Source organism: Ceratotherium simum, chromosome 25 (genome assembly GCF_057802395.1).
Source record: "Ceratotherium simum simum isolate JZ-2026a chromosome 25, ASM5780239v1, whole genome shotgun sequence".
NCBI lineage: Eukaryota > Metazoa > Chordata > Mammalia > Perissodactyla > Rhinocerotidae > Ceratotherium > Ceratotherium simum.
The window spans coordinates 19612794-19633749 of NC_141924.1; the positions used below are offsets into that span (position 1 = coordinate 19612794).

At 39.6% G+C, this 20956-nt stretch overlaps 1 long non-coding RNA gene across 1 annotated transcript; it reads right to left on the minus strand.

Moving 5' to 3' along the window:
* Positions 1–2034: 2034 nt before the first annotated feature.
* Positions 2035–19912, minus strand: LOC147913744 (uncharacterized). Its single transcript, XR_015556370.1, has 3 exons — positions 19855–19912; positions 13094–13154; positions 2035–2089 (listed from the first exon to the last, which is right to left on the minus strand). It is a non-coding gene; the product is annotated as an uncharacterized LOC147913744 (long non-coding RNA).
* Between the last annotated feature and the right edge of the window lie 1044 nt (positions 19913–20956).

A 20956-nucleotide genomic window follows, 5' to 3' on the forward strand; every position in this document is an offset into this window, starting at 1 on the left:
TGATCAATGTCAGCCTCCTCCTCTAGAACAGCACAGTTTAACAGAACTTTCTGTGATGATAGAAATGTTTTATATCAGCACTGTCCAACCCAATAGCCACTAATCACATGAGCACTTAAAATATGGCTAGTGCAAGTGAAGTTCTGAAGTTGTTTTATTTTATATTTATTTTATTTGTTTAATTAATTTAAATGGAAATAGCCACATGTGGTCAGGGACCAGGATTATTTATGCTCACCATGTTCCCAGAATTTAATACAGTGCCCACACATAGTAATTGCTCAATAAATATTTGTTAAGGGGGTATTACTAGTTAATTTGTGGATTCCATCTTTTTCCACAGAGGAAAGAAAAAAAAAGTCTTTATATGGTAACTGTTGGGGGTTCTCAGTCTTCCTATAAAGGTGAATTTGACTTTTAAGAATTTGATCTGTCCCAGAGTGTAGCTGGGACAAGAAATGAGAAAATATTGGGTGGTCTGAGTAAAATAACATCTGTAATATGCCTAGGAGCATGCCTGCAACAGAGCATGTGCTCAAGATGTGGCAGTCCCTCGGCTTTACAGAGGGGAAGCAAACAATGGTGAGGGAAGACTGGGGAAGGCTTCACAAAGCAAGGATATTTGAACCATATCTTGAACCATACTATATGAAGGTAGTAGTAATGGGAGTGGGAGTAATGACTAAGAATTTTTCAGTGCTTATTATGTGCCAGGCATAAATATAGGTCTTCCTATGAGTAACGTAATCCTCACAACAATCCCATGAGTGAGATACTATTATTTCCTCACTTTACAGCTGGAAAAAACTGAGGGATAGAAAGGATAATTATCTTGCCTACGGTCACCCAGCTAATAATTGGCAGAGCTGAGACTGAAACCAAGCACTGGGCTCTCACCACAATGCTGTTCTACCTCTTGACCAGAATTTTTCTAGGCAGAGGGAACAATATGTACAAAGACACAGCAGCAGGAAAAATACGGTGTGTTTCTGCACAAGATGTAGAAGCGTAAGGGGCGATGAAACTATAAATATATGTTGGATTCAGTTTGAGGTTCACAAGGCAGCTAGGCGTCTGGCTCTTTTCTCTACATTCTTGGTTAATCCTCAAAATCATCCAAGTATTACACCCATATTACAAAATTAGAAACTGAAATTCCAGGAAGTTAAGAATCTTGTCAAAGGTCACAAAGTAGGTGTGTTGGAGGTGGGATATAAATCCAGGTGTGCCTATCTCCAAATCTATTGTTTGTCTTACAATTCTATAATGTATAATGAGGTACAAGCTAAAAAGAAGTAAAAGCAACATGCTGTAGGGACAAAAAAAAAAGCATTAACTTTCTGACAAGGACCAGGGCAAACTTCATCGGTGAAACATCCACCCTGAAAACTATGAAATCCTACTTGGGGGACCATGATCTCTGTGAAGGCTTCTCTGATCAAACATAGAACCAGTCACCCCTTCTTTATTTCTTGCATCAACCTAGGCTAAAGCCTCTGTTTACATGTCTGCCACCCTCAGAACTGTCACTTAGTGAGCACCTGTGTGCCAGGAACTTTACTTGTTCTCTTTAGTCATCTCAACAAGCTATTTGCAGATGAGTAAACCAAGGTTAAGTAAGTGGCCCAAGGTCTGACAGCTAGAGTCCAGGATTTACACTCTCATACTCTTCACTCTCCACCACAGTAGTTTCACTGGAGGGGCTGGTCTTTGTATCCCCAGTACCTGGCACACTGCCTTTCCCACAGTAGGCACTCACTCAAGTTTTGAATTCAACTGGTACTTCAGCAGGCTTTCGATGTTAGTCAAGTGGAGAAGAGTCTAAGGTGTTCTGGTAAACCAGCTTTGGGTGGTCAGGGGGAGATGCCCTAATTTGTAGCATTTGCCGGTTTCTGGGGTATATACTCCCCCTTTGGCTGATTTCAAGCTACCAACCTGCTTGCAGAATTCCTGAATGTTAGCAGTGGCCCCTTGGGCTGGCAGCCAGTCTCAGCACACCACCCAGAAGCTCCAGGTCACCAGGTACAGCTACTTTCCCTCTCGCGTCTCCTCTTCACAGCAGCTCTCTCCACTTTGACGTCACTGCAACCTCAGAAGGCAAGGATAAGGACTGTTCTGTCTCTGCTAAAGCTCACCCTTACCAAAGCCCCACAACCTTCTCCAATCCCAAGTGATCCCAGGGATCCCCACATCCCTTAAATATCCTCTCCCTGTTTTGTATCCAGGACTATTCAAGCCCTTCTGCCTTCGAATGTGCCCAGGTCTCCTCTTTTGTAAATATTTGAGCTGATCCCACAGTCTCATCTGGCTTTCTACTAACACGCAGTATAGCCTAATAGGGCAGCCTCCTCTGAAGACACATAACCTGGCTTTTCTGCTGACAAGCTGCCTGCCCTTAGGCAAGTTCTGTTACTTCCCTGTGCCTCGGTTTACTTACCTATAAAATGGTGATAAATATAGTACCTACACCTCATGTGGTGGTTGTAGAAATTAAATGAGTAAGTAGATGTAAAGGGCTCAGAAGGTTGTAGATATTCAATATTTGAGTTATTATCATCATGTCCTTATGCATGGTGTAAATCTAGGAAGACCTCAGTGGGGTTAAGAGTCTTCCCCATTTACAAGTTAGTTATTCACAGTAACTGTCAATAATGCGTTACAGTAGATGCTGTTCAAAACTTAATTCAAAGGGGTAACCCATTCATCTTTCTTTCTTTTTTTTTTAAATAATTTTATTTATTTATTTATTTTTCCCCCAAAGCCCCAGTAGATAGTTGTATGTCATAGCTGCACATCCTTCTAGTTGCTGTATGTGGGACACGGCCTCAGCATGGCCGGAGAAGCGGTGCGTCAATGTGCACCCGGGATCTGAACCCGGGCCGCCAGCAGCGGAGCGCGTGCACTTAACTGCTAAGCCATGGGGCCGGCCCTCATCTTTCTTTTAATTAGCAGTCCATGGCTAAGCAGGCCATTTGCCATAGTGCATCCATTCTCATTACTCAGAGCTTGTTCTTTCCCTGGCAGAAGAAAAACATAATTTTCTTAAACAACTTGCTAAAAGAGGTAGAAAGGACATGAGGAACTTCTGTAAAAATTGGTACGTGCATTTTGTACTACATGTACATACATACATAATGTACATATACTAGAACACGCAGAAATAGTCCCCTTCTGCACTCCATTTGTTTTAAGTCTCTCAGTGTCCTATTTCAATTGTAGACTAAAGAAAACATTGTTAATGTAGAAAACAACTGGTCAGCAGAGCTTCAGGAGGTACAGGCTGTATTGCAGTAAACTCTCAGATGTCTTGTCTTATAAAATAAGGTCAACCACCCTCACCACCAGCCAAGGAGCTGTGTGAGTATTAATTAATAGTGGTAAACAGCTTTTAGATCCTACAGACGAAAGAAGTGCCATATAGCTTCTTCCTTATTATTAACCTCTAAATTCTTAAGCCCTATTAGGTAGCTGCTATTGAGAGGAAGATCCCCCTCTAATTTCTCCAAGAGCTGAAATTCCAAAATCCGAAGACAGCTGATGATTACAGTTACTGGTAGAGGGCTATGGTCACTCATGGAGCTGAGCCTGAAGTAGCCTTAGATCTTCCTGGTTGGCAACTAATATTCCAGACCCTGATTTGAACTGAGAGTGATCTATGTCTCATTTATAACACTAGATCTATTAAGACGATATTTTCCACTCTGAAGACAGATGAAAACAATGTAGTTCTCTACCAAAATATTTCTGAACTTCTTTATCTACAGATTTACAATGTTTATTTAATCTTTCAATAATCAGGTACTCTTTTGAGACTGTGTTGCAATGAAGGAGGCTGGACTACCTCCTACTCTTCTTGATAGGGTTCAATGTTAACCAGTAAGTGAGTTTACTAGGCCTCTAGTTCAGTGTTCAGTCACTGGCCTTTCTAAGAAAGCAAAGTATTTTCCAGCTCACTACCATCATATAATGACCATATTATGGTGCCTCTATACTTATGATTTAAATACAAGACAAATGTATGGTTTATATGGAAATTATTATACTAATCCCTTCAGATGAACCAACCTCAGCTGTTTTACAGGCAAAACCAAGATGTTATTAGCATCAGTAACTGGACTTCTTATTTTTAGTTCTGCACATGACTTTCCAAAATAAAGACTTCATTTCACGGTGTCCTTTCAGCATATACATGGCTAAGTGACTAAATTCTGGGCAATAGGATATAAGCAAATTGTCATATGCAACTTCCAGGAAATGTTCTTCAATGGAAAGGACACGCCCTCCTTCAACCCTTCTTCCAACTGATGGCTGGAGTTCGGGCACCCATCTTGGAATATAACATGGAAGACAAATGCTGAGGACTGTGGGACATGAAAATAGGAGGACTCAACATTGATCCAACACTGTTTATGCATGATATAAGCCCTGGACAGACTACCTGTATCTAGACTTCTTTTGGGTGAGAGAGAGATAAGCTTATATCTAGTTTAAGCCACTGTTATTTTGAGTTTGCTGTCACATGTGGCCAAACCTAATCCTAACTAAAACACTTACATTACACTATAGAAAACACATTTACGTTAGAGGATATTTAAAATAAATCAATCGAGCAAGCAAAGGAAGAAAGAGTCATTCAGGATCTCACCATCTGGATGCATTGAGATCTCAGGCTCCTGTTTCACTACACAGACTTTCCCTGAGAGCCCTCATTCATTCCCACAGCTTCACACCTCGCCTAGAGATTAAACCTTCCCGCTCATCCAGACCTGTATACTCACTAGCCCATATACCCACACTGGACAATCACAATGTGTCCAAAACCAAATTCACATCTTCCATAGTCTAAATCCTGTCTCCTCTCTCAATGAATGATACCACCATCCTCCCTTCTTCCTGGCAGAAATCGAACCAGAATCCTTGATTTCTCCCTCTACTTCATCCCACACTGGATTGTGATTGTCTGCTTCTCCTATTAAAACTTTCCCCTAAGGAAGAACCAGATCTTATTCACCTATGTTTCCTCAGTGCCTATTGCACGGACCAGACAGATACACAAATATTTGAGTGATTATTATATTTCGTGTATTTCTTTCCAGTCCTTTTCCTATGCTTTTTACCGCAAGATGTGACTATTCTACAAAAACTATTTTAAACCCTTTGCTTTTTTCACTAAACATTATAGTATAGAAATTATCCCCATGCTATTAAAAACTCTATGTGAATCTTTTTTTTTCTTTTTTTTTGCTGAGGAAGCTTTGCCCTGAGCTAACATCTGTTGCCAGTCTTCCTCTTTTTTTGCTTGAGGAAGATTAGCCCTGAGCTAACATCTGTGCCAGTCTTCCTCTATTTTGTATGTGGGTTGCCACCACAGCATGGCTGACGAGTGGTGTCGGTCCTCGCCCAAGATCTGAACGCCAGAACCCTGGCTGCCAAAGCAGAGCAAGCTGAACCCAACCACCACGCCATGGGCCCGGCCCCTATGTGAATCATTTTTAGTGACTGCATAGTACATGAGTTAGCAGCTACTACTAAGCACTGACTATGTATAAGGAACAGGACTAGGCATTTTACATACATCCTCATTAGATCCCCACTTTATACATGAGAAAACAAAGGCTCAGAGGAGCAAAGAGCCCTCTCCTTGTGGTGACTATGACTAATGACCCACAATAGATAATGAGCCCATGAAAGGCAGAACTCATATGATTTATGTGTAAAGCAGGTCCTCCAATATTTGTTGAAAGAATGAAAAGAATCAACAATTTACTATAATGTATATCTGGCAATTAAAAAGAGATTTATCTTGCCTTATAAAAAGCTTAATCTAAATTAATTTGTTTCATGGCTAAGTACATTGGGAAGAGGACATCAATTAAACACTATGTTAGATGCATTACAAACATTATCCTATGTAATCCTAACAACTCAAACAGAGGAGTAACACTATTCCACCTGGCATGGATTTGAACCCAGTTCTGCATGATACAAAAATACATTTTCGACTTCCTATTTAAGAGAAATCTTTTTATAAAATGTGTGAGTTGTTTTCCTAAATGGATAATCCGCTTCCCTATCCTCCTTGCATTCATTCCAAAACAGAAATTTACTTGAATAGAGGTATATATGAACGGATTCTTATGCAAATGCTACATAACCATTGGTTTCCATCCTCTTGATCCATTTATATAAGAGCAAAGCACACACTAGGGGTCCAATTTCCATAAACAGCACTAATGCAGATGTAAAAAGTAGCCTGGGGGGTGTGTGTGTGTGCACGCGTGCGCGCCCACGTGTGTATGTACAGAAGTTAGTGGGGAGCACCATGCCCAACAAGATCATAAGCGCAGGTTAGATCAGAGAATAGTTGAGCACTGATTAAGAGCCTGGCCTTTGGAGCCAAGTTCCAGCTCTGTGACTTACTGGTTGTGTGACCTTGAGGAAGTTATGTAACCTCTTTGTGCCTTCATTTCCTCATCTGTGAAATGGAGATAACAGTAATATCTATCTCACAGAACTATACGATTAAATTAATTAACACTTGAAGTGCTTAGAGCAGTGGCTCATAGAAATTGCCATATAAGGGTTTCCTGCTATTAGTATTATTCCATGAGGAACATGAACAGACAATTCAGATAATGAAATACAATAAATGAAATACAATTCAGATGATGTAATACAACATATGGAAAAAAATTTTGCCTCATTAATAATCAAAGAAATACAAATTAAAATAAAGGCTTTTTTACCTCTCAAATTGACAAACAGTAATTTTTAAAAACCTAGTATTATTTCTTAATCCTCACTGAGTACAGAGAAAACTCATTGAGTTTGTGGAGTTATCAATTAGGACACATCACTTAAAAGGCTCTAGAAAAAAAAAAAGGGCTCTAGAACTTTAGAAATGTTCATACTCTGGCCCAGAAACCTATTCCAGTATTCTATCCTAAGAAAATAATTATAAATACAGCAAAAACTTTATGTACAAAGAAAAATATTTCTAACCTGTTATTCTATAATAGCAAAAAATTGGCTATAGACTATTTGTCCAACCATAGAGGAATGGCTAAGTAAATATATTATGTGCAATACTTTTTAGCAACTGAGAAAATTATTAAGAACTTGTAATAACATGCAAAATATTTATTAAATAACAAAACAGAATACAGGATACATAAAAGATACACAAAAATATTAATAGTGGTTCTCTCTGGATGTAACTATATATGATTTTTGTACTTTATCATACTGCAGTCTCCAAATTTTTAAAAATGGATGTTTTTATACAGAAAACCAAAATGTTTAAAGAATATTTTAAGCCTCATACATAAAATAAACAGAACAACCTCTCGTGGGTCCCCACTTCCTATAGGATAAAGCCTCTTTACTTTTCCACTTTTATCTCTCATCATTCTCCCTGCCCTGGCACTCCTTACTAGACTTACTCTAAATGAATAAGCCATGATATTTTCTAACTTGTTTTTGTTTACAGCCATGAGTTCCTCACTCACTATTTTTTTCCATGGGGAAAACAGCTATCCAATATCCTATCACAGCTACTCTGTGATCCTACAGCCTTTCCAGATACCTGATTACACTGAAATTAGAAGGGAGGCAGACACAAACAAGTAGAATGACCTTAAAGAATGAGATTGAGCCTTATTCATCTTTTTTTTTCCTGCCAGTGCTTGGCATATAAATAGGTGCCCAAAATACATCTGTCAAATGAATAAGCATCAATACCAAAGTGGTGAGATCTGAGCTGGCCTAGGGTACCTCTGCTTGTAAGGGGTTTTTATTTGTTTAAGGAAAGTAATCCCTGAAGAGGCAATAGGGGAACCAGACAGGCCTGGGCTTGACACAGCAACACCGAGCAACTTACTAAAATGCTGAGCATCTGCTTCCTCACTTGTAAAACAAAATTAAATCCAACAACCTCACAAGGTTGTTGTGAGGATTACGTGAGAGAGATGTAAAACACTGGCACAAAAAAGGAACTCAAATGTTAATTTCTCTCCCTCTCGCTGAAGGCATTAAAGCCACGCTGTCTATAAGCAGCCAGGGACAAGGATGATACACATCAGAACCCCCAAGCTACTGACATATGGCATCCAGATATATTCTTCTGGCAAAGTGTCACACAAGTCCTCTCAAACCTTCTGTCTTCTACATCTCAAGCAGAAGAATGGCAGCAGCTGCCAGACCAAATTAAGATGATTACATTGATGTCTGTTCCTCAGATCAAAGCCACTGGGCAGACACCCAAGGCCAAGATACAAGGCTTCACATATCAACAAGGCTTGTGAGTGGCAGCTCATCCACAGGGATAGCTAAGGTGTAGTTGGCATGGTGGCAGGTTGCACAACCTCCGGTTGCAACAGCCATTGTCACATCCAGGAACACCTATCATAGTATCAATACCATGAACATCATACATAAGGCAGGTAGGGTGAGTCATGAAAGGTTCTGACGGGGTAATTGGAGGAAGTAGAGGGGAGGGACTAGGAATTACCAAGGGGATCACCAGCAAGCCAACTCTCCTGTATATTAATCCTCTTTTACGCTTTGTTTCCTCATCATAAGAAGGTGATATCACTACCTACCCCATTGATGGTATTTTGAAGATTAAACAGAAGGACATGCACAAGCCTCTGGCACAGGGAGGGTAGGGTAGCATTTATGACTACCATCACTGCACACACACAGTTGCTAATGCCTTGTCTTCCGGGTGCTGAGCTCCTCTCTCCAATACCAATCTTGGCAGATCCAAGTTGATCTCGACAGTTGTTCTCAAATAACAACCTTAATTTATGTAGACTGGCCCAAAAGAAGGAAGAAGAAAACGTTGGGGTGGTGGGGGAGCTTCCCTTCTTGATTTTCTTGGAGAGACGGTACTACTGCAAACACAGGAACACGTTGTGCAGTCACTCCATTACCAGTCCAGTTAGACACACTGCCTTCAACTCAAAAGGAAGATAAAGGGGATTTTCTGAGGAAAAAAAGTAAGTCTAACTCCATAAGAGCTGGAAGCACACCTGCCTAGTTCTCTAGTATATTTCCAGTGCTTAGCACAGAGCCGAACACACAGCAAGCCCTCAATAAACATGCTGAATGAATAAATGCACCCACCTGATGCAATACCAAACACCCCTGCCTACCAACTGACCCTCTGGCTCTTTGAGAATCTACTATGATCCAGGCACTGAGGTGATTAGGTAGTCAAGACAGGTATGAAAATCATGGTATGGAGGGTTCTTTGTGGAGGCAAGTAGAAACAGATAAGAAGCTGTTCACTCAGGAAACCAGCACTTTGAGACCACATCAGCAATTCTAGCTCGGTAATTACAAGCTTCTTGAAGACACAGACCAGATCATATATCTCTCCTGTGAGGCTGGCCTATGAGGCCCTGCACATGTCGGACAGTATTCCTCCTATGCCTGGGGACAAGTAATCTCACAGAATCAAAAGTGCTTGGATTAACACTCACACTTCCTACTTGCCTTAGAACAGGGAAGTCAAACTTTTGGTGTCAGCCCCCCTTTACACTCTTTAATATTATTGAGGATCCCAAAGAACTTTAGTTTATATGAGTTATAGCTATCAATACGTACCACTTTAGAAATTAAAACAGACATTTAAAAAATATTTATTGGGCCGGCCCGGTGGCTTAGCGGTTAAGTGCGCGCGCTCGGCTACTGGCGGCCCGGGTTCGGATCCCAGGCACGCACCGACGCACCGCTTCTCTGGCTATGCTCAAGCCGCATCCCACATACAGCAACTAGAAGGATGTGCAACTATGACACACAACTATCTACTAGGGCTTTGGAGGGGGGCGGAAAAGGAGGAGGACTGGCAATAGATGTTAGCTCAGGGCTGGTCTTCCTCAGCAGAAAGAGGAGGATTAGCATGGATGTTAGCTCAGGGCTGATCTTCCTCACACACACACACACACAAATTTATTAATTCACTCAAAATTAACAATTATAAATCCATTACATGTTAACATAAATAACATACTTAACTAAAAATAACCATATTTTCCAAAACAAAAAAAACATAGTGAGAATATTGGCATTATTTTATATTTTTGCAATTTTTTTAGTGTCTGGCTTAATAGAAGACAGCTAGATTCTCGTATCTGCTTCTGCATTCAATTTATTGTGATATGTGTTGTTTTGGTAGAAGTATATGAAGAAACCCAGTCTCACAAAGACAAGTAGTTGGAAAAAGGAGAAATATTTAATAGATTTTTCAGATAATTGTGGATATTCTTCTTTGACACGACACCAAAACTCAGCCAGTAGTAGCTGATTAAAAGTTAGCTGCAATGTGGAATCTGAAACTATATGGATGAGCTTTTAATACTCTGTCACATTAAAATCCACTGGTCTATCGTACACTTTGAGTGAGTTTTTTACCCATAAATGACTTTGTAAGATCATACATTGATCATTTAGAAAATACTCATTCACTAAGTTACGCAGATCTTCCAAATGTTGACGTATTTCAATATACAACATCAAAAAAAATCACATTCATAAATATTACCACAAATCTCATCAGAAAAGTCTCTAAGTATTGAAAAGCTATCAAGCTCACTTGGCAGATACAAAATTCAAATTTTCACCTGAAAGCTCAAATTTTGTCATTGGCAACAAATATTATCGATTGTTTTCCTTGAAGTAACGGACGTGCTTTGTTCATTTTGGGGAAACGTCTGCCAAATACCCAAGACTGAATAACTATAGTTGGACGGTCAGTCATTTTTCCAAGTACATAAGATGTCCCATGAAAAAAGCAGCTGGTTCAGTTTGCAACTCAAACTATTAAATGTACAAGTGCTTTTTCTTGAGGCAACCATCATACTTCACGCAACAAAAACACTACACATACTTTCCTCATCACACGGAATATTAAAAAGATGTATACTCAAAGGGTTGAGATTTAATAAAGTTAATAATTTTTACTACTTCATCGAGAAGAGTCAAGTAAAATGGACATTTTCTCCTACCGTGAATGTGTGGTGGTAAAGACTGTAACATAGACTGTTTGGTGCCCCTACTTTGATTCATGCTAAGCCACCAGCAGTTTTACCCACCATTGCTTTTGCACCATCAGTGAAAATGTCAAAAACAGTAAAATGGTAAATAATGTCTTAACATTATTATGAAAACAGTTTTGACCCTGAGGACCCCCGAAAGGTCACGGGCACCCCCAGGAGACTGCAGATCACATTTTGAGATCTGCTGTCTTCCCCTATGAATCCTGATCTCTCCCTGCAAGCTGCCCAAGTTCCAGACTGTAAGAGAGCGTGAGAAGGAAGAGAGTTTCTTACGTGTGATGAAGCAACAAGCAAGGACATGGAGGATCATCAGCTCGTTCATCTAGCAAGAGGCTCCCATCCTTCAACTACAGAAGCTGGTTCTAGCAAACCTATCTCAACTCACATGCTTCACGTTTTCTTAGGCAGGACTTTAAGGAAGGGGTGAGTGGGAGCTCCCAGCCATGATCTATAGATCTACGGTCAATTCCACAGTAAAGGGAAGGAGCTTCTCGTCTGATTAGTTGTTGCCAGAATTAAAATTTCAAAGTAGCTGACATTTGCCTTTACTGACCTCCCATCCACACTTTGGCACCCTTGTCAACCTCCTTGCCTTGTGACTCATGCCCCCCAAGCACCTGGTACCTCCATCCTGCCCACCCTCTTCCAATGTTACCTCCCTCACTTTTCCCATCCTTAAGAGACATGCTCATTTGCTTTATCTTGTTAGCTTAAATAGCTTGTTGTGCTTTTTTTCCCTAATTCACACCAAGTTGCAAGTGACAACTCTCCCAGGAAAACTTATATTTTTAAAAGGCTACTTTTTGGCCCAGATGAAATTTTAATTATTGGGATTTCCTTCCATATACTACAGAGTATTTAGAGACAAGAGTCTTCCTTGATGGAGGAATAGATAGGTCATGCTAGGGGAGACAGACAACATGGTATTATGGAAAGAACATAGACTTTGGAATTAGACAGGCCTGTGTCCAAATTATAGATCCACTACTTATATGGCTTAAGGGAAGTTATTTGGCTTCTCTGGGACTCAATTTCCTCATCTGTAAAGTGTGGATAAAATTTTCCTTGCAGAGTTCTTGTGGGATTAGTGACTTTGTATATAAACCAAACATAGTCCCTATGAAACAGTGGGTACTCAATAAGTGGCAGCTATTATCTAATTCTCTCTGTTAGAGAATCTGTCTTGAGAAGAATCAAATAATAGTTTCCTGCCCCACAACTACCTCCTTTCTCTTGACCCTAGAAAAGATTTTTCTATCCCAGTTATCATTTCTCTCTCTAGCTGAGTCTCTTCTGTGTTGTTTTGCTCCTTTGAAGGCTGGGCTGAGACTATAAATGCCCAGGACTCTGCTTCCCCAAGCTACCAGGCATGAAGGTTACCTATGCTTCCTGATCTGGAGGGGCCCACTTTTTCTAACAGAAATGATGATGCTGGGCACTTGATCAGCTACTTAACAATGTTTGACTGACGACTCTTTGGGATTTTCTGATCCATAAACACAAACATGAGCCCCATGGTCCTAGGCAGAGGCTTTCCACTTTACTCTACCAACCTCTCTTTCCCTGGGATTTCTAGTCACATGCAACTATTTCCCAATGGCTCCTTCTCTGCATCTTTATCATTACTGGTCTTTAGATGTTCTTGCCACAATTTCTGAAGGCATCTGAATTTATATTTAATTCAAATATTATTTGGTATGACTTGCCAGAAAGGAGGCAAATTTGCAAAAATAATAAAGTTACTATAAAACCAGAAAATACTGTACCTGTAACTAGACTCAAGGTCAATAGAAAGAATGATTTCAACAACAGGAAACTCAAAGTAACACCAAGGCTATAAACCAGGTAAAGACTAAAGGTAAACATGACTCATCCCAGGGGTGTGCCGTATCTAATAGTCAAAAAGAGGAATCAACTGGTAAGAGCTCACTAAACAATGAAAACCTCAAGGAAGAAAAATGAAAGCCAGACAGAATAGATTAAATAAAATGTACAGTCAGCAGATATAATTTACATATTAAACAGAATCTTACCTGCTTGATCAAGTTCGAGTGAAAAATAAGGAACATGCATAGACTTAAATAACTTCTTTACCTGGAAGAAATTGAAAAACAAGGGGGAGAATGTCCAAAAAAAAAAAAGGTTATAACCAACAGAAGAGTCTCTTATCCAGCTTTGTTACTTTTCTCCTCAATCAGCCTTCTCCTTTGAAAACTTTCCAGTTCATTTTTATGTAACTCACAAGACTCTCCCTGTTGACAGCAATATCTAAAAGCGTATTTCAAGTCTTTTGATTCTATTCTATTTCCAATGATTCACCTGTATGGCTTCATAAAATATATTTTACATGTTTAGTGACTCAGTCTATCCCACTGTAAAATGGGTTTAATACTAACCATGTTTGAAAAGGCATTGGAATACTTAGTGTTTCCAAAACATTATGTGGCAACTCAGAGGAAAAAACACATCCTACAATAGTCCAAGTACTATTTATTTTTTGGCTGAGTAACCTTCAACCAACAAATCAGTTACAAAAGTCATATGCTCAAGATTATACAAATTATACTGGTAAAAAACACAACTTTTTTGAAGGATAAGAGTTACTTTTGCTAAATTTATACCACTAAATAACATTTAAATTACTGATAAAAGAGACTTTATTTTTTTTTATTTTTTTTTTTTTAATTTTTTGTTTATTGCAGTAACATTGGTTTATAACATTGTAAAAATTTCAGGTGTACATCATTGTACTTCTATTTCTGCATGGACTACATCATGTTCACCACCAAAATACTAATTACAACCCATCACCACACACATGTACCGAATTATCCCTTTCACCCTCCTCCTCCTCCCCTTCCCCTCTGGTAACCACCAATCCAATCTCTGTCCCTATGTGTTTGTTTATTGTTGTTATTATCTACTACTTAATGAAGGAAATCATACGGTATTTGACCTTCTCCCTCTGACTTATTTCACTTTGCATTATACCCTCAATGTCCATCCATGTTGTCACAAATGGCTGGATTTCAAGTTTCTTATGGCTGAGTAGTATTCCATTGTGTATATATACCACAGCTTCTTTATCCATTCATCCCTTGATGGGCACTTAGGTTGCTTCCAAGTCTTGGCTATCGTGAATAAGGCTGCAATGAACACAGGGTGCATGTACCTTTGCAAATTGGTGTTTTCAAGTTCTTTGGATAAATACCCAACAGTGGAATAGCTGGATCATATGGTAGTTCTATCGTTGATTTTGAGGAATCTCCATACTGTTTTCCATAGTGGCTGCACCAGTTTGCACTCCCACCAGCAGTGTATGAGAGTTCCTTCTCTCCACAACCTCTCCAACACATGTTGTTTCCTGTCTTGTTAATTATAGCCATTCTGACAGGCGTGAGGTGATATCTCATTGTAGTTTTGATTTGCATTTCCTGATAGTTAGTGATTTTGAACATCTTTTCATGTGTCTGTTGGCCATCTGTATATCTTCTTTGGAGAAATGTCTGTCTGTTCAGGTCTTTTGCCCATTTTTAATTGGGTTGGTAGTTTTTGTTGTTGAGATGCATGAGTTCTTTATATATTTTGGAGATTAAGCCCTTATCAGATGTATGGTTTGCAAATATCTTCTCCCAATTGTTAGGTTCTCTTTTGTTTTGTTGATGGTTTCCTTTGCTGTGCAGAAGCTTTTTAGTTTGATGTAGTCCCATTTGTTTATTTTTTCTATTGTTTCTCTTGCCCGGTCAGATGTGGTGTTTGAAAAGATGTTGCTAAGACCGATGTCGAAGAGTGTACTGCCTATGTTTTCTTCTAGAACTTTCACAGTTTCAGGTCTTACATTCAAGTCTTTAATCCATTTGGAGTTAATTTTTGTGTATGGTATAAGGTAAGGGTCTACTTTCATTTTTTTGCATGTGGCTATCCAGTTTTCCCAACACCATTTGTTGAAGAGACTTTCTTTTCCCCATTGTATGTTCTTGGCTCCTTTGTCAAAGATTAGCTGTCCATAGATGTGTGGGTTTATTTCTGGGCTTTCGATTCTATTCCATTGATCTGTGTGTCTGTTTTTGTGCCAGTACCATGCTGTTTTGGTTACTATAGCTTTGTAGTATATTTTGAAATCAGGGAGTGTGATACCTCCAGCTTTGTTCTTTTTTCTCGATAAAAGAGACTTTAAAATGACATTTACATACAAGACACAAACAGCCAGTCATTAATACTTTAAGGAAGTTTAGAACCACATTTTTCCAGCTTATACAACAAAATGAAAAAGGCCACAGTATCTTGGAGTTCACAAAAATCAACAATCAAGAGAATGTATTCTTGGGCCGGCTCCGTGGCTTAGCGGTTAAGTGCGCGCGCTCTGATGCTGGTGGCCCGGGTTCGGATCCCGGGCACGCCCCAAGGCACCACTTCTCCGTCCAACGCGAGGCCGAGTCCCACGTACAGCAACTAGAAGGATGTGAACCTATGACATACAACTGTCTACTGGGGCTTTGGGGGGAAAAAAATGAATAAATAAAATCTTTAAAAAAAAAAAAAAAAAAAAAGAGAATGTATTCTTGTCCCATTCTAATTGTACAGAAGTTCTCTGAAAGACTTCTATCATTTCTATAGGACCAAATACAACATTTTGATTAAAATGAGAGAACAAGTTCATTCACACAACCTCGAGGGCCTTCCTCTTACACCCCTTTGGACAGCACCTCTGCCCCAGTCTGAATTCAGCTCCCCCGGCAACATACATTTAAAAAGATAACAATCCTTCTGAAGAATGATGGGGTGAATAAGAGGGACTTTAAAGAAAGGGCAGGAAAGCTATAGCGAGAAACTACCTGGACAAAAGTCAATTCATAGTCCAATGTTCATTTTCTAAGACTAAAACTAAAAAGTTCATACACATATAAAACCATGGACTCTTAGGACTTCCTTAGCCATTTAGTTTTAGAAATAAACCATTTGCAGTTTGTTACCAAAAAACCCAAGTTTTCCAGATTTAGAGAGTAAATCCTAAAAAGAGCTCCTAAAGGTAATTATCAAAATTTGATAAGTGAAATATAGAAAATATACTCTCCAGATTCCAGAGTAGACATGACCCCACTTTAAGAAACTATTTTGTAGGTCATTTTAACTCTGATTAAACTTTAGCATTGTTGTACAGTACATGATTACAGATTTGTATTAAATATCAGAAGTACCAGTTTCTAGAGTATTTTTACTGATAAAGTTAGAGGATGGTAAACTTTGCCTATAAAATAGACACACTACTGAAAAATGGCAGTGGATCTGGACATCAAGCAATAGATAAACTTTTGCTAATTCCCACATCATTTGCTAATTCCACCTGCATACTTCTGACTTCCCACTGAACTATCTATAAGAAACAAATACCACATTTTCTGAAAACATAGGGAGTGTTTATCTTCACACTTTATTTTTTTTTTAAAGATTTTATTTATTTATTTTCCCCCCAAAGCCCCAGTGAATAGTTGTATGTCATAGCTGCACATCCTTCTAGTTGCTGTATGTGGGACACAGCCTTAGTATGGCCGGAGAGGTGGTGTGTTGGTGCACGCCCGGGATCCGAACCCAGGCCGCCAGCAGCAGAACGCGAGCCCTTAACCGCTAAGCCACGGGGCCGGCCCTATCTTTACACTTTAAAACTCAATCTTCACAGCAGGATGCATCCAAAGCACATGTGGTAATATGTTAGGCAACAAACAGGAAACTAACTTTACGTAGAAGTTAATTTCTTTGTGAGCATTTCCCAACTTGAACTAATGCAAATCACATTACTCATTCTAGAGAGAAATATAAATTAATTAGACCAAGTACAAATACAAAAACAAAGTTTCTTCATTTTGACTTACATCTCATTGTTAAATGAGACAATAAAATCAAAACTGAAGAAAATAACCTGGGGAAATGCTACTTCAAGGTAATTTTTTTAAAAAAATGAATGTGAACGGCCAAGTACGTAAGTTGTACTCCCGCAGAAGAAAATCCCTATTTTTACCAGGAGAGGCACCTAACTATCCTTCATGGCCAAAGACATTGAAAATTAATTTCCATATCACTTGGCACAAACCTGAAAACAGCTTATATGTTATCTATTCGGAAAAAAAAGGGACTGGTATTTGTCAAGGTAAAACCAGAGGATGTTTATCCAGAAGACTTGGCATACCCAGGAATTATTCGGATAATGACATTAAATAAAGCTGCCAGAATAACTATATATTTTTTTATAATTTTATTTGTTTATTTTTCCCCCAAAGCCCCAGTAGATAGTTGTATGTCATAGCTGCACATCCCTCTAGTTGCTGTATGTGGGACGCGGCCTCAGCATGGCCGGAGAAGCGGTGCGTCGCTGCGCTCCCAGGATCCGAAGGAACCCTGGCCGCCAGCAGCGGAGCGCGCACTTAACCGCTAAGCCACAGGGCCGGCCCAAACTATATATTTTAATAAAATAAGTATGCAAATACCCACCACAAGTTTTACAGGAAAAGTTCACCATACCCAGAGCACATTTAATTAAGTAAAATCGCAAAATAAATAAATAAATACAAGGCCAGGCTTTGCCTTTCCAGAGGCAGGGAGGAGAACTGGGAAATGAGGACGTTAGTAAATTCAGAGATGAGATAGTAGGGATAAGACTAATTACAGGTCAAAGAGATCTGAGATTGCAGGGAACACACGACCTAACTTCCTATCACTAGTACCAGTCCTGACACACTAGCCCAACCAACCCTTCACCGCAGAACTAGAGCAGAGTCAAAACTAGAATTTTCTAATTCTTTAATAGTGTTTTAAAACATAAGTAGAGTGACCAAATAGTGCCTGGCACATAGTAGGCACTCCATAGTGGCTATTACTAATATAAGCATACACTGTAGGCTTCCAAGAGCTTTCACATAGATTTGAAATCATCTGGTCCTCATAATAGAGCTGTGTAGTTAACAAGTATAGTAGATAAAGTGGCATTGTATTCCTTATTTTACTGTTGAGAAAACTGAGATTTACAGAATGAGAACAGAGGTCTGTTAACTCCAATTATTCCTTCTCCTATACCACTTGAGCACGGAGCTTTGAAGGGAGTGGCTAGACTAGAAAAAGTAACCACTTTTTAATAGGATTGATTGTACTTGGAAGAATCAGATATTTGTTGACTGTCACTTAATCAAGCCTCAGTAGTGATGGAAGGAAGATCACCATTCAAGGTTTTAAGTTCTGATAGAAAAACAGGAAGAACAAGTAGTTCTTTTATTTAACAAACACTTATATAGCATTTATTATGTGCCAGACATGGTCTATGGCTTTTATAAATGCTAACTAATTTAACGCTCACAAGAAACTAATGAAATAAGTACTATTATTATCCACATTTTACAGATGAGGAAACTGAGTGACAACAGGTTAATAACTTAACTAAGGTCACATTGGCTAATAAGTCACAGAGCCAAGATCCAAACTCTGACTTCAGAGTCCAAGCTCTTAACCATTATTTGGTAACAGAAAAGATTAGACAACCACATAATTTCAGAGCTAAAAGGAATCTCAATAATCAACCAATCTAAGCCCTTCATTTTAAAGATTAAACAAACAAGGGAGAGAAGCCTCAAAATGGACAAGATCACCAGAGATAGATAATTAAGCCCCCAGAGGCCAGGAATCATGCTGCAGATTTCTAATACCCAGCCCTCTTCTAAATTGTCTAATATTTACTGCCCATACTAATCATTTAGAATTTAGCATGGGCTATCTTAGATCATTTTTCTTCTCAAGCCAATGTTCTGCCTTCTCAGTATGACTAAAATAAACCCCTAGGGATGGAACTTGTCTCCAACCTCTTTGCACCACTACTCCCAATATGATGTCCTACACAAAGGCATCGCGATGGCCTTCACAGGGATGGAGCCTCGGGTGGCAGTGAAGCAGACTACGTTCAGGTGAGAAACAGAGGAAAGGTTCTGCCTATTTTAAGTGTTTCCACTGCTTGCCCACCTTCTCTTTTTCTTTATTTGGAAAAAGACAACACACACACAAACACAGAGTCAGAAAAGCCTGTTTCTATGTAAGGCTTCCAAAATCAAAAAAGGCTTCTGAATTCAACCTCCCTGAGAGCTGGAAAATAAGTCAAGAGAGAGATAAGCTGAGAGAAACTGAATTTAATAAATTACCCTACAGATGAACCTGGACAGATGGCCAGTTCTGTTTACTTGAGAGTCCACTGTGTCGAGTCCTCGAGCTACCCTGAGGATAATTTAAAGCTAACGCACCTGATCAGGTTTGTCTTTCAATTCTCAACTTCATTCTGTGGTTAAATCAGGGTGGATTAAACCAATCCTCCCATGGCTGTGATCACTGACCTTTTCTCTCTGCTAATCTAAGATTAAGAACCAAGTACGAAGCACAGTTTATTCTTTGCAAAGTCATTTTCCCCATAATAAGCCAGAGCATAAAGAGATACTTGAGTACCTTAAGTAACAGCTCCTTAGGAAACATTCCCTAGAGACATGCCTAAAAGAGCAGCACATGACCTGGTCTGATAACTCCCCCACCCTAACTTCCCTGACCTTGACTACCTGAAAACATCTAGTATTTTGCAAAAGCTCAGAAAAAGATTACTCAAGCAATATTTTGTTCTCAAATCAACACTCTCCAAGTACTCTGAAGCAAGTTACATCTACACACACTCCTTCCTAAGGAGAAATCCACTTGTTTACACCTGAGCTCAAAAGTCTGTCAAATTTTTATAATCCAACAATGTTACCACCCCTTGAAGTTAAAGCCTTACCTCAGCACAGCGTTTGCACGTGGACTTACTGAAGATGACCACAGGGTGGCTGTCTATACAGGCCTGTAGCTGGGCTCTGGGGTCTGCAATGGCAGTGCTGGAGGATCCTGAGGGGCTACTCACACCAGTGGCTGGATTTTCCGGCAAAGTTTGACTAGGGAGATGATCCTTAGCTAGAAGTAATGGAAGCAAAGACAGTAATTATCAGAAAGCAAAACATGATGCATTTTCTAATATTAGGTTCACTCTAAAAGCCTTACAATTTTAGCCCTAAGGCCAAAATAAGGAATCTGAGGAAGGACTTTAACGTAGATTATACATTTAGTTCTGTCATCTGACTGGAGACTTCTGGCAACTCACTCAATATTTCCAACTCATTTTGTCACACTCAAGATGAGTTCTCAAGGGATCCTGAGAAATGATAGCACGAGTTGAATCACCCCTGGAAGCAGGAGAATAAGTAACAAGTCCTGGACCCTGAGGGCCACGTAATTTTACCCCAGCCACACTCCCAACCACGGTTTAAATGCAGAGAGGCCTAAGATCAGACATTCTGTCCTCTCTTACACAACCCTGCTCAGAGACAGGAGTAACAACTAAAACTAAGGCTTACTCTTTTTTCTCCAACTAACTCCCGGGTAAGCAGACACAGGATCCGCTGGGCAGAGACGCAGCAAGAGTTCAAAAAAATACTTCCTTCAGATTCTCCGTTTCCTCCCCAGGATTTTGCTGTGGCCCGATCTGGCACCATAACAAACATGATCCAGCTTAGTGGCATGTTATCCCCACATGACAGCACTGTCATCCTGGGCGTCATCACCAGCCCAAACTACTGAGAGATTGCTACCTCTGGCTTGTAAATGTTTTAAACTAGCTATCTTCTACAGGGCCCACAAACAAACCAAGCTCAAGTCTATCCTTATTCCTTGCTCTGTAAGTGATTTCCTCTCATTTTTGCTTATCTAAGACCTATCCATTCTTCTTCAATCTCCTCATCATCCTCATAGTTGATATTCATGTTTACCCAGAACTAGACAGGGAGTTAATGTTTGCATGCATCATCTGATTTAATCTTTACAATGATACCATTAGGTAGGTACTG